We start from the raw sequence: 13,166 nt of genomic DNA, 5'->3' as shown, positions 1-13,166 counted from the left end.
TCATTGGTTAAGTCTAACCCCAGAGGGTGGGACTACTCCCAGACCTTAAAAGAGGTGCTCGGATGCCCTCTCTCTCTCTCTCTTCTCTCTCTGGCTGAACCAACACGTCATCGTGGCTGGCCCTTGAGCCAGGCCACCAATGCAGGCCCTCCAAGCAGGCCCCAACTCTTCTCTTCTCGGAAAAACTCTCTGGCTCTTACTTCTCCTCTCTCTCCCTGTGGGAGCCAACACCCACGGGGGTGGGGGGGGGGGGGGGTGGGGGGGGGGCTGGCACTTAAGCCATGCCACCAATGCAGGCCCTCCAAGCAGGCCTCATCTCTTCCAAAAATCTTCTCTTCTACAATCCGATCTCCAAGAACACGAAGCATCGCTAAAGCAAACAGCCGCTTCCCTCCCAACCTCGGAAAGGACCGCCGGACACGCAGAGACACGCAGAGACACATACGCACACAAGCGAGAAGCCAAAACGAAACCAAAAAGAATGCAAGTATTCTTATTCTTACTGCTGTAAAGAGGGTGTGTTATTTTCCCGTTGGGATAAATTAACTCCGTGAAGGTCGTATCTGGTGAACTGAAGGAAAGTTGTTGCTTACCCTCCCCCACTCTCTTTGTCTCTCTCTCTCTCCCTCTCTTTGTCTCTCTCTCTCTCTTTTATCTCTCTCTAACTTCAGTCTATTCATTATTCTCTTTTATGTATTCTTTCGTTAATATCTATACTTCTACTCTCGTGATGCATATTTAGTATGTACTTTCTGTGTGAATTGTAGTGTTATTTTTTTAGTCTGTGTTTATTAAACCTTCAAAAGACATTTAATGAGTTGAATCTGTTATTCTGCCACATACGAAGTCAATGAAACTTGCGATCTAAACGTTACCTAACTGCTTATGCTACTATGTTAGTAAAGTAAACTGTATGACCATTTGAAATATTGAACTTATCCTGATCAGTAAAGTTAATGTTTCTCATGCGCTCGAAAAGCAGTAATCCATTATTGAGAATTGATTTGAAAAGTCTATAACTAATTTGCAGGACAAACTTAGTAGGATAATCTCAAGCAATTTCATAAAGGGTTACTTGTATTTAATTAAACAATTTTCCCTATCGGAAAATTTTAATACGTAATGAACAACTGGCAAATCATATTCATAAATTCATGAATATTGAATATTAAATCCCTTTTGAGTTAATTATTCCCCGAGACATTAAACTCATGAGTCGTTGTTGTTACATTTATTTGGTGGAGAAAAATGCGAGCAAGTTTCAAACGTTTGTGTATGTGTGAATGATATTCATATTCTATTCATTGTGTATTTTTGAGGTATTAATAACCTGCACTCGCGTTTTGTTTCGTTTTTGTTTTGTTGTTGTTGGTGAATTATGAACGGTACGCGCAAAGCGAACCCAAGCATAAACAGATGCTGAGAAATGTTGAAGTAGCCGGATTATATTAATGAAATATGAACGGTACGCGCAAAGCGAACCCAAGCATAAACAGATGCTGAGAAATGTTGAAGTAGCCGGATTATATTAATGAAATATGAACGGTACGAAAATCTCCGCGTGATCTCCGAATAACTCTGCAGCCGTAGGCGCAATAGGTTTTATCCGCGTGATTTCCAAACAAATGTATTGTAGGAAACCCATACATTTGACTCGAGCAATATATTATGTGTTCCATCAAAATAATGAGATTTTGATGATGTCTGTAGACACGTACGTTGCGTTATCCCGCTTGATCTGAACTACGGAAAGTTTCTATCATTGCGGAAGATTGGGACAGGGCGAGACTCTCCTGTACAATATAAGGGGCCTCAGAATAATTATTATATCGTTAAGATAAACGATAACTCCTGGTTTAAGTCTGGCTTAGCTAACCAAAGACTTGAGACCTAAAACATTTGAATCAGAGATGCTGAAAACCGTCAGCCATATTGATAAATGTCTATTGGAGTCCATGTAAAATGCGTGAATAGGCAGACGGAAAATTCCTGCGTTCACCCGTTTTGTTAGTCGTGCATCTAGAGCACCAGTCATTTGTAAGTGATCTGCAAAAGCCAGTAAAGTGCAGAACGCCAGGGCGACTCAGAAATTGCAACGCCGCTTGCAAACCGCCAGAGGGCGACTCAAGAATTGCAACGCCGCTTGCAAAACGCGAAGGCGACTCAGAAATTGCAACGCCGCTTGCAAACCGCCAGAGGGCGACTCAAGAATTGCAACGCCGCTTGCAGCACGCCGGAGGGCTACTCTAGAACCAGACAAAGCCATCTGGTGAGCATTTCCGCCTAACTAACTGTAGTCTAGGGCGGGCGCAATAGCGCCATCGTGTGGATAAATTCGGATAGTTTCACTCTCCGTTATTTGATTCTGCCTTAACAAAATAAGTTTGAGCCTATAAATTGTTTATTGCTTACTGTTGTACACAGTTTCATTTATACAATTTTTCTAGCAACAACCAAATCTCCTTTCTCGCTGATTAAACACCCTTATTCGAATTTGAAGTTTAAAAAGAAACATAACTTCCTCTAACCCAAAGTGAAATTAGGTTTAAGTCACAGACAGTCCAATTGGAAGGAAGGACGCCACCGTGTGGCTATACCCTGTTAAGTCAGCGCAACACTAAATCCCTACGCCCTTCCTGATTAATTCTTTTATTTGGATAACTCCCACTTAGAGATTAATCGTTATAGGATAGGATTTTTGATTGGCTTTCTTTTATTTGATTTTCCTTACAGACTTATTTAAATTTCATTTAAACTTGCTTTGAATTTAATTTGAATTAAGTTGAGCTTCTAATTTTTTTTTTTTTTTTTTTTTTATCATTTTATTTTAATTTTTAATTTTAATTTTTAATTTTAATTTTTAATTTTAATTAATTTTTTTTTTTTATTAAATTTTTTTATTTTTATTTTTATTTTTATTTTTCTCTCTGCAAAAGTTTTCTTTTCCCCTCCCATTGGGAATAAAGCTCAGTCTGGTAATTACAAACAGTATCAAAAGTGCTTTTGTTTTATCATTACTTGACAGAAACTTTTGCCTTTTTCTAAATTGCTCTTGATATTTAATCTTCCACTTAAGCGACCTCAATCCACCCCGGATGAGCTAAATGGGATAACCCATAGTACAAGCCGAATTTTAGTATATCTTGAGCATTTAGCCAATTAATTTCCCTAACACTCCCGGCGCGCACGCTGACATTCCTTTCATTACAGACCAATTCATCTTGTGTTTGTTTCCACTGTGCTCTTTCCTATCCTCACTGTTGGACTATCACGATTGTGTTTCTTTCAGTTCACCAAAAGACCCCAAGGAGAATTAGATAGTCCCGGGACGACCGAGCAGCAGTTCACCAAGTGACCCCCAGGGCTACCGCCCACCTAATTGTCTGAATTGTCTAATTATCTAACTGTCTACATCAGTTAGCCAAAATTCCCAGCTATCCGTACGATAGCTCTCTCTCTGTGTGTGTGTGTGTGCTGTGTTTCTCTCGTCCGCAGTAATGTTCCGTGCACCCAGTTCCACCGTCCCGTGGGACCGCCTAACGACATGGCTGGAAGCGCTAACGGCCACCAGTCAAGGAAGTCTGGGACAGCTGAACCAGGAACAACTGGACACCGAGCTAGACCAGCTGATGACACACGACCCCACGCAGAGCTACTCCAACAAGGAAGTGGCCAAGATCCTCGGAAGCCTCGCCCACGTCCTCATCGCACAGGCACGTCTAAGCGAAGGGAGCTACGACAACCTGGAACAGGAGGCAGCAACGCTAAAGCTTCAAGCCAAGGAGGCCCGGAGAGACCAAGCCCTCACCCAGCTTCGTCTAGATCAGCTTCTAGACACAGAGAAAGACGACGAAACAGACAAAGAACAAAGAAAAGAAATAGAAAGACTTCAAAAGACCCTGAAGGAGCTCCGTCGTGACACCGACCGACGAGTACAGTCAGAGAAAGACGCCAGGAAACACCTCGACGAAAAGCTTCGGCGTGGCGAATCCCTCCTGGAGAGAGCCACTGATGAACTTAAAGACAGAGACATTAAAGCTAAAGTCTATGCAAAACATTTGCAGTCGGCACAAGCCGAGATCGACGAGCTCGTCCAGCAAAGACACGAGCTCAAAGATGAACTTGACATGGTGCAAAGAGAACTGAGACAATCATATATAGTGCAACGTTACCGGAAGGGGGAAACACACAACACACAGTTTCCCCTGACCAGTTACTCCGCACATTTTAGCCACGAAGCAAGAGCTACGAGGGGGGACGACAGCCCCCTGTTTAAAAGATCACCCGCCAGTCTCCAAGAATCCCCGTCAGCAGCAGAGGAAAGGACGCCCTTCCAGGAAGTCAAGGTCAACAGCCACGAAGCTTCAAAGAACCTCGACAAGCTGGCCAGAAATATTCCTACCTTCAGCCCAGACCCGGCAGGAGGACACGACGTCCACGCATACTTAAAAGACATAGACTTTTACTTGCAAACTGTCGCTCACGCGAACAACTGGGACAGACTGTACCTGCTCAGGGCCACGTCTAATCGTGACGTACGCAGCTTTCTGGATCGACAACCAGAGGCCATCAAAGCGGACTACTGGCATCTACGACAAGCTCTAATTCGTGAGTACTCCGACCCCGAGTCAGACCAGGGGTTCATCACTGCCATGGACCTCAAGCAAGCTCGACGTGAGACCTCACAGAACTTTTATAACAGACTGCGACGTGCCTACTTCGGGACACGTAACGACCCAGGCATGGAAGAGGACATCAACTTTAAAACTCTTTTCCTCCGAAACCTGCACCCTACCATCAGTTACCACCTGGGGGTGCTGGCGTGCCCGCGCAGCATGGGCACGCAACAGTTAAGAGACTTGGCTCACAAAGCTTACGTCAAACAGAAAACCATTTCTGAAAAGACTGTAAAACAGCCCACCATCTGCCCTGTCTCTGAGCACCACCCAGAGCTAACCCTAGAGGGCGCCAAACAGAACCACAGTTACCGACCCGTCAACAGAGAGTCCAAACCACTCCAAGCCAGCAGAAGGCAGCGTGGTCATAATGGCGACCGTCCACGGTACCAGAGCGATCGCTCTGAAGGATCCTGGGACCCGCCTCGCCCAGAAAGCCAGCGAAGAGGCCACTCTCGACGGGACAATGGTAGGCCCAGACCTGAACCCACGTCTGGCAAAGAAAGTGTAGCTGCTTCTGAAGTTACAGAGCTCATAAAGATCCTAAAAGAGCTCCTCCGACAGAAACCTCACAAGGAAGACAAGAAGGACGGACCAGGTACAGCACGACTAGACATGATACCTGAAATCAACCTTCCCGCCCTTCCTGCAACTGAATCATCCACCCTGAACACTGTTCCCCAACCACGGACTAGTGTACTAACTGTTGCACCCCCACACGTCAGCAGCACACACACACGACAGCTGACAGCAACAGCCTCTAATCAAGACAGCAACATGGGGCAGCCCAGCGTACCAAAAAGCGCTGTTTTGATTGTTTGCACGCATAATGAGACACTTGACACATATCCAGACGGCTTATCAAGCAACACACAGGTCCCCACACCAAGACTCCTGGGAAACCTAATCGAGAAGGGGATGGCTCGAAAACTCTATCTGACTATCACTATGGAAAGGGAATTTAAGCTCGAAGCCCTAGTGGACACTGGCTCCGACCTCACGCTTATATCCGCCCAACTGTTTGAAAGACTCAGATTTGAAGCACAGAGGAAAAATCGCACCCTTAACCTTCACACTTGTAAGCTAAATGTGAAGTCGTATAGCCAAAACGACATCCAGCTCAAGCACGTAGCTTCCATCCACCTGACAATTGGACCTATGAGGCTGATACACCCAGTCTATATCTCCCCTATGAACACTTATCCGTTTCTCATCGGAAAAGACCTGCTGGACCGCTTCGAACCCGTACTGGACTTCAAACAGCTGAAAGTCTGGGCTCAAGTGCGTGACCCTCTGCCCCTTCAGACACACACATCGTCTGAGCAAGACTGTCAAGTCACAGAGGTCACGGGAACTCCCACAGAGCCAGACTGCCAGGTCACAAAGGCCACGGGACCCCCTGCAGCACACTGTGACAACACAGCCTCAGCCCCAAAGCCAAGTTCAAGTTCGCTACTTTGCACATTTCAGCTATCCAAAGACTCTGATACCTTCTGCCCCCAGGTCATGAATGATCTACAGCTGAATGACATTGTCACAACGAACAGTATCCCTGCACTGTGGGCAGACAACTCAACCAAAAGTCTACCACTGTGCAATACAATCAGTAAAAACACACCACACGGCGACATGTGGGCACCCCCGCACCCCACATCCAGCCCCATTGTTGCAGTGCTAACTAACAGCAAGCGATCGACACCGGCTACAATGCCGGCCTTGCAGCTGCTACCGCTAACTCCGCAAATTTCCAACAACGATATTGCGGATATGCAAACCTCTGACACTGCAATAAAGACAATTCTTGACCACCTCTCAGACCCCTCCAACCACCCTATCACTGACTCTGAGCTCATTGATGACTCTAGCCACAAGCATCTACATAACTCCAGACACATGATGCGTATTATGGACAACATTCTCTGGTGTGCACCCGATGGCAACACAGCGCCAGAGCTTGTAGTGCCACGGTCGCAAAGGGGGGTGATGCTAATGTACGCCCACAACACACCATGTGCTGGACACCACGGCACCAGAGCCACGTATGACACACTGAAACAGGTGGCATATGGGCCTGGGATGCATCAAGATGCAGCAGAGTATGTTAGAGAAGGGCTAGTTCGCTGCCAGTTCCAACCAGCAAACCCGAGCCACAGAGCCCCACTGCAACACAGAGGGACCACGTTCCCATGGTCAAACCTACAAATCGACCGGGTAGAACCCCTGCCCAGGTCCACAAAAGGCAAAAAGTACTTTCTCACAGTGGTGTGCCAGTTTACCAAGTGGGTGGAGTGTCAACCAGCACCCAATGACACCGCCCAGACCACGGCATACCCCCTGATGAATCACAGCTTTTTCCTGTCAAGATTGCCACTGAGAATCAACTCAGACAGAGGCATCCACTTCACTACTGAGGCCATGCAACAGATCTGGAAATGCCTAAGAAACGCGGCCGTGATCATGCTCCTGTGCCTCCAGACAATCAGAGGCCAGCCACCACCAGACATCATCACACCGGGTCCAGCCTCGGGCATCGTTCTGAGAGAGCAACCTGGACTGCTGATCACCAACTGCAAATGAATCCTCAAAAGAAAGACGTACTCTCCTGAACTTCACATCAGCAGCGCAAACTCCTCCAGCCCTGCACACAAACGCAAAAGGGGGGAGGAGCCCAAGCCCTCTGCCTAACCTTACACCAGCTTCAAGAACCTTCTCCTCCAACACCAGTTAGTCACCTTGTAGGCAATACTGCCAAGCCCCACACTATGTCATGCATGTGATTTGAGAAAGAAGGCCTTAAACAAACACAAGGCCGCCTCTGAAGGGATTCTCAAAACCCCAATGACTTTGAACTTTGAAACAGAGAAACCAAAGTGGATCACCAGAAGGCACCCAGCCTGGCCACAATGCGAGGCACCCTCTGAAAAGTTCCTAGTCAGCATAGGACATAAAAGTGTCAAGATGCAGTCCATCTTCCTAGGCAGGAGACCTAAAGGACTGACTGGCCATTGCGAGGAACATGGTTCCACCCAGGGCTGCAGAAAGCCCACAGCACACCTGCACCACACAAACGGACTTCTGGATGACAGGTGACGCATCGTCAGGGCACCTGCTGCCTCGACACCTGCTGCACAAGCACAGAGACCTGAACTGGGCTACTGTCTGCCTTATCTGCCGTGGAACGACCATCACTTCAGGAGACACAAACAACTGGAGCCTAACATGGCTATGGTGTGTCTGATCTTCCTGAACTTTTGATATCGCTCGTTGTTGTCCATAGGAGGGACAACAACTAGCGAAAGGGGGGATTATGTAGCGACTCAGGCGAATCAAACACACAATCGCCAGTTACATTTAACAAATAGGTTTTGAAAGTTGTGCTGATGGACAGACCTTCCCCCAACACAACAGCTACCCTGGAAACCATCTGATAAGGTGTTTTATGGCCGGAAAGAATGTGGCCACATGAAGTCTTATACACAAAGAGTTTAAGACACAGAGCTTTTGCCTCAAATTATAGACAAACCATCTATAAATGAACATGCACCCCAGGACATTATATGTAAACACATAACTGTCTTGTAAAATGTTTATTCTGTATGGTATTTTGCATCTTTTTGTCTGTGTCTTAACAAAGTACTAGTTCAGATAACCTCATATATGTCATGTCTCCTATCAAATTAATGCTCACTTCACGACTTACACTTCCATGTATATCACTTATTCAGAAAAGGCAGTGTGTGTTTGTTGCATTAATTATAGTATGAAGACTCAGAGACCCACTGAGTCGAACTTTCAAACAAAGGACAATAAAATCTGCTGAGGAATTTCCCGCCGGGAAATCCCAACACTCTCATTGGTTAAGTCTAACCCCAGAGGGTGGGACTACTCCCAGACCTTAAAAGAGGTGCTCGGATGCCCTCTCTCTCTCTCTCTTCTCTCTCTGGCTGAACCAACACGTCATCGTGGCTGGCCCTTGAGCCAGGCCACCAATGCAGGCCCTCCAAGCAGGCCCCAACTCTTCTCTTCTCGGAAAAACTCTCTGGCTCTTACTTCTCCTCTCTCTCCCTGTGGGAGCCAACACCCACGGGGGGGGGGGGCTGGCACTTAAGCCATGCCACCAATGCAGGCCCTCCAAGCAGGCCTCATCTCTTCCAAAAATCTTCTCTTCTACAATCCGATCTCCAAGAACACGAAGCATCGCTAAAGCAAACAGCCGCTTCCCTCCCAACCTCGGAAAGGACCGCCGGACACGCAGAGACACGCAGAGACACATACGCACACAAGCGAGAAGCCAAAACGAAACCAAAAAGAATGCAAGTATTCTTATTCTTACTGCTGTAAAGAGGGTGTGTTATTTTCCCGTTGGGATAAATTAACTCCGTGAAGGTCGTATCTGGTGAACTGAAGGAAAGTTGTTGCTTACCCTCCCCCACTCTCTTTGTCTCTCTCTCTCTCCCTCTCTTTGTCTCTCTCTCTCTCTTTTATCTCTCTCTAACTTCAGTCTATTCATTATTCTCTTTTATGTATTCTTTCGTTAATATCTATACTTCTACTCTCGTGATGCATATTTAGTATGTACTTTCTGTGTGAATTGTAGTGTTATTTTTTTAGTCTGTGTTTATTAAACCTTCAAAAGACATTTAATGAGTTGAATCTGTTATTCTGCCACATACACGAAGTCAATGAAACTTGCGATCTAAACGTTACCTAACTGCTTATGCTACTATGTTAGTAAAGTAAACTGTATGACCATTTGAAATATTGAACTTATCCTGATCAGTAAAGTTAATGTTTCTCATGCGCTCGAAAAGCAGTAATCCATTATTGAGAATTGATTTGAAAAGTCTATAACTAATTTGCAGGACAAACTTAGTAGGATAATCTCAAGCAATTTCATAAAGGGTTACTTGTATTTAATTAAACAATTTTCCCTATCGGAAAATTTTAATACGTAATGAACAACTGGCAAATCATATTCATAAATTCATGAATATTGAATATTAAATCCCTTTTGAGTTAATTATTCCCCGAGACATTAAACTCATGAGTCGTTGTTGTTACACAGTCTTATAGCTTTTTTTTCTTATAAAAAATTACTTTTCATTTTTCATTGGTCTTAGTACACAATGTAACTATAGAAGAGTCAAATAGGAAAAATATTGAAAGTCTTTGGTCATTTTTGAGAGCAATGCTGATGGTCTAATATGATTTGCTAAGCTATGCTAAAAGTGCTACCGCCAGATACAGAGATCGGCTGAATGGATTAAAAAAACGGTAAAACTTGACTGTTTAACTCTAAGAGACTTGGAAAATGAGCCCATTTTCAAAAAAAGTGGAGTGTTCTTTTAATGAACTATGTTACTCACAGTTTGTGGTGGTGCTGTGGAATCCATATTGTAAAGCCTGAGCTGCTGACATTGCGACTGATAAACTGAATCCATTCTCTACTAATTCTCTGGGCGGTCAAAGCAGGGGAAGGGGAGGACTTTCCAGAGACGTCATACTTTCCTGGTATGACGTCATAACAGGAGAATTCAAGATGGCTCTCATTTTCTCAAAGGCAGAGAAAGACAGCTAGAACTCTGTTTACACCAATCAAAATTTCTAGCCACTTGGGGACAATATTCAGGCTTGGGGGTCTCATATTAATGTTAAAAAAACCCATAAAATTAAAATTTCATGCCATGACTAGTACTTTTTTTGTTTATGAAAGTACACTATGAAGACTTTAGTAGTTTTATACTAAGTATACTTGTAAGTTTTCTTTAAGTGAAAATATCATCATACTTATTGTTTACTATTTATATTATTTTTGCACTTACTACTATACTCCTATTTATTTTTTATATACTTGATTTATACCTTTATATGCCTAAAGATATATGCCTTGTGCATCCTTTTTTTTATCTGGAGATTCTGTACTCCTTCAGAAAATATGTAATAGTGTAATACACTATAACAGTCAAAACATGGATAGCTGGAAAGTTCAGTCAATGGCAGGGAAAGAGTAAAGTAGGCCTAGACAAAAAATCTGATACTCAGAATTAGGAACATATATGTTTTCTGTGACAGACAACCATCGTCCCGACATCAGTTGACCCTGGCAATACATACGGAGCAGCTGAGCGGTTTAATAAGATTGGTGTGACTGGGACCGGATGCTGCTGTATGTGCTCTTTGGAATAAGGGAAGTACCCCAGGCTTCCACTTTTTTCACCCCCTTTGAATGGCTCTTTAGACACCAACCTAAAGGACTAGTGGACATCGCCAAGGACATCGCTCTGTCATTGAGCATGTCTGCAACATTAGGGTAGAGAATTGACAAAGTAATGCCTCTGGTAAAGGAACATCTGCTTGAGGCCCAGCAGGCCCAACAACGCCTGTGTGACCAGCCTGCACAACCCTGTGAGTTTCAACCTGGGGACAATGTCCTTGTCTTGATTGCTGACACTGCCTGCAAATTTCTTAACATCTTCAATCTAGATTTCCCAAAGGGATTTTGGCAGGTTCCCAAAGTTCAGATTCCAAGCAGCCGACCTGCACGGGGCTCCCGCAACCTTCCCGCAACCTATAGAGTAGTATTGCATCCTTCATATCTCCAAAAAGTCTTTAGTTTTATTATATTTATGAAAGAAATATGGGCTGTACCGAGTCTTTCCGGAAAAAAACGAGCGCCTGGCGGCGTAGAGTGGGCGGAGCTAATGAATGACGAGAGCACAAAGCGGTGACGTCCTCAAGCGTGGAGAAACTCATGGCTATCCAGCTCAGCTAATAGATATATCCAGGCTGATGTGATCCAGGCTGAAATAAATTGAACAGGAGAAACAACAGCAGGAGGACGTCCGTCTCTGTGGTATACTGTATTTAGTGGCCTGTCAACATTTGTGTGTGTTTACTCGCAGTTTATGAGGACATGATTCGGTTTATGGACTATTGTATGCGACTAAACCTTAGCAGTAGCAAGCAAAACGGTTTTGCACGTCAGACTAGCGTAACGTTATACAAACAATGGAGTCCGTTAACTCATTTGAATGACGAAGCACGCGATCGTGTCATTTACTGATGTTTACTCACGCGACAACAGCATAGACATTTGAAGCAGTTTTACTAACCGGCTACCGGGAGAAGAGCCCGTACGGCCCATACAAGGACCTTCCGCTCTAGTAACCTCAAGCCGAGCCATACTCAAAAAAAACTCTCCGAAACTTGTGAGAAACCGGAAGGAGTATTTTTGACACAGAAATACTCCATCAAATGGGGAGGAGAGGGCCTTAAATGGGCTTGTTTTATTGTGGACATCTTCTCGCTGGCCTGCATCCCTCCCGCCAAAGACAGTGTGGAGCCACAGTGTTGCTCGGACACTCTAATGAGCTCCATAGAGAAATGCGCAGTCACAAAGTGAAAGAGGATGAATATGCTAACTCGCTTTCATGTAAACAGATAGAGGGAAGATAGAGAATCACTCCGTTACGCATTTCTTATTATTTGAATTACAGCTTCAGATGTGTGCGATGGTATGTCCGCAATAAAAAATATAAAATAGATGCACACATGCACTCAAACTAACATCCACAATTCACACCAGCAAATAGTAATATCATTCCATACTAAAAGAACTTCTGCTGGCGGCAACACTCCACCGAGACAAAATAAATCACGGAATCTCGTCTTCCATCTGGGCAACAGCAAAGTCATTAAATCTGATGTGGCAGAACAGGCTTACTCATGCTTAAAATCTACAGCTCCAGGGGTGTCTCAATCCACCCCCTAGTTTAATAGTGAGTGCATTGCCCAGGGAATCTTCAATTCAAATTCAAGTGCATAAAATGTATGCTACCTACAAAAAAAACAAATGTGGAGTTTTTTTTGAAGGGTTTCAAAACATTTGATATAAATCAAGACTTATATAAGTCAAGATTTTAAAACCTATATGCATATACATAACTATAAGTGTACTATATACATTGTTTAAAAATAAATGTACTTTTATTCAGCAAGGATGCATTAATCTGAACAAAAGTGACATTGTTACAAAAAAAAATCTAGTTTAAATAGAAGCTATTCTTTTGAACATTCTACTCAATGTAAATGTATCAGGGTTTCCACAAAAATATTAAGGGTAAGTAAGTAAGTAAGTAAGTAAGTAAGTAAGGGATAATCCACAGCTAGTTATGCATTAACGTATTTAAATGCACAATGCAGACAAAGAACCACCAAAAAGGGGTGCATTCAAATCGTTCAATGCACAGCTAGTCATGGTTTATCCTGCTTATAGTCCTTATTTACAACAGTGCCATCTTTATCGGGAATGAAAGCGAGGCTGTGAGGGTTTTGGATTGTTCTAATGATGAAACACTGCAAAAATATCTTTAAAAGATATTTCAGTGGACAAAAACTAATAAATGATCTAGGAGGAGCACATGGCAAGTCTACCTGGCCAGACTTTTATACTATTGAAATGATGCTGACAATTCAGTTTTACCATCACAG

Source organism: Pseudorasbora parva, chromosome 8, assembly GCF_024679245.1.
Source record: "Pseudorasbora parva isolate DD20220531a chromosome 8, ASM2467924v1, whole genome shotgun sequence".
Lineage (NCBI taxonomy): Eukaryota > Metazoa > Chordata > Actinopteri > Cypriniformes > Gobionidae > Pseudorasbora > Pseudorasbora parva.
Note: the sequence above shows the minus strand (reverse complement) of the source record.